This window comes from Bradysia coprophila, unplaced genomic scaffold, assembly GCF_014529535.1.
Source record: "Bradysia coprophila strain Holo2 unplaced genomic scaffold, BU_Bcop_v1 contig_211, whole genome shotgun sequence".
Taxonomy (NCBI): domain Eukaryota; kingdom Metazoa; phylum Arthropoda; class Insecta; order Diptera; family Sciaridae; genus Bradysia; species Bradysia coprophila.
In genome coordinates, this window is record NW_023503474.1 from 131,167 (window position 1) to 133,586 (window position 2,420).

The window sequence follows — 2,420 nt, forward strand, 5'->3', positions numbered from 1 at the left end:
TTAAATTTGTGCAAGGTACACCTACAGCGTAGCCTTCCTTTAAAATATTGTACTGCGTTCAATTTTACTTTCATCGCAACTGAGCACTTCACCCATTACTCGTTTATCATTCTTAAACCTAATAATGTCTCTTGGTTGGACCAAGGCTAAAGACTTTGGGGAGGTCACGCAGATCGCCATTTTATTAGATTACTAAAAATTCACCACATCATCACAGCGACAGAATCATCACAGGAGGTGCATTTTTGCAAAATATATAAACACTGAAGGTAATGCAAATCCACAGTTGCATACGGATCCAAACTTTCAGGTGAAATTTAGCTCCTTCATGTTGCACACTATTGAATTCGTTTGCGGCAAGTTGCATTTAGTGGTGAATTTCGAACGATTTAGCGGCGTTATGTGGCAAAATCAGAGAGGTGCTAATATGACGACTGGGTCGTTTCGACGGATAGAGGGAATATGTCGAATGACAGTTGGGTTTTTGAGAGAGAGTTCAATACTTCTTCGCTCAACCAATTTCAAAATCATTCAACATATTCCCTCTATCCGTCGAAACGACCCAGTCGTCATATTAGCATCTCTCTGGGCAAAATGAATTCACCTGAAAGTTTGGATCCATAATTTCTCTGATCCGTTGAGAGTCTGCATTACCTTCAGTGTTTATATACTTTGAATTTTTGTACAATTGTATCAAATCCGCCATTTTATCATCTGTGGTGTCTATCTGTATCTAAATCTTCCTTCAAAATGGTTGACTGCGATTTACTTGTGTTTCATCAAAGGCTCTATACCAGGCAAAAGTTGACCGATTTTTAAACGTTGGATTCCTTCCTTACATCCGCCGTTTATACAATGACAACAAATGAATGAGGGTGATATGGATTTTTATTGTGCGCGAAATTTTTGAAAACGCAAATGATTTTTGTGGAATTTTTTTTATTTTTATTTTTTTTAAAGGTATTTCAGGTTTTAGGTATTTAGGGTGATCAAATATATATCACTCTAAATACCTAAAACCTGAAATATCTTAAAAAAAATAAAAATAAAAAAAATTCCACAAAAATCATTTGCGTTTTCAAAAATTTCGCGCACAATAACAATCCATATCACTCTCATTCATTTGTTGTCATTGTATAAACGGAGGATGTAAGGAACGAATCCGACGTTTAAAAATCGGTCAACTTTTGCCCGGTATAGAGCCTTTGGTTTCATAAAATATAGATCATTGTCAATGTCGTTTGAGATGTCAAATGAGCTGTCATTTTCACAAAGCTAACCACAATATTAGAAAAATTTATATGGAGCTGTCATTGTTTGTGGTTAGCTTTGTGAAATTGACAACTCACATGACACTATTTTGAGAGAAAAACCGGGTTTTGACACTGATCTATTGTGCCTGTCAAATTGTTTTCTGTGCAAAATATTGTTTTTAATGGAACGCCGCGATGATGTTTGTATCGAACTCTATACATCTACCTTGTATTAAAAGTTTTATATGAGGAGGTTATGCCGATCACCGTTATCGCAAAAAAAATCCACTGAACTTTGACGTAATTTTCATACAAAATTATAGCGCAATGTCAATTCAGTTGAAATTTTGTACTGTTCTTGCTTCGGCAGAACATATACTAAAATTGAAACGATACAGAGAAGATTAGCATGGCCCTTGCGCAAGGATGACACGCAAAATCGTGAAGCGTTCCACATAAAAAAAAACAGTTTACTATAGGCGCTAAGACTCTTACGGCTAGTACAATAGTACCACTCTTTTAGTTCCACTTTTGTTCTTAAATGGGAAAAAGTGAAACTATGGTGACGCTGCATATATGCGGCGTGAAGATAGTTCCACTTTTATCTTTTACGAACAAAAATGGAACTGAAAGAGTGGTACTACGCTTGGTAATAAGCGTTTCCATCAGGTTTACGTCAAACATGAAAAATGTTTGACAGTTGGCCCAACATACATTTTATGTGAACATTTTGCATGGGCCAATTTTTCAAGCATTTTTTATGAACTGTGTACTCATCTTTAACTCATCACAGTAATTCAAAATTCAGTCACTCACTTCAGCAATGCAAGATGTCAGGCTACAATCGAATCGAAAAGTAAACAATGTGAGTTTCTTTAAACAGTGGCTGGTCAAAAATTGTCGATACCGATTATAAAGATCAATCCTTCACAGGCATTGTTCCCTTGAATTGTGAAAGTATGATTTGTGATGAATGAGTTAAACGTTTCGTATCATCTCGTCATTAAACTGACTATATATTGACATAAGCAGAAGACGCACCAATGGGAGTATATTATGTTCTCCACGGCCATACAAAATGTTCAAACCATTTTGTTCTTGTAAATTTTAATAAATTAGATTAGACGATAAATTGTGATTGAAAGTCCATCCAAAATTCAACCGAAT

General features: G+C 35.5%; 1 non-coding gene across 1 annotated transcript; it reads left to right on the forward strand.

Moving 5' to 3' along the window:
* The first annotated feature begins 1,607 nt into the window (after window positions 1–1,607).
* Window positions 1,608–1,714, forward strand: LOC119075490. The gene has a single exon (XR_005087407.1). It is a non-coding gene; the product is annotated as a U6 spliceosomal RNA (small nuclear RNA).
* Window positions 1,715–2,420: the final 706 nt, after the last annotated feature.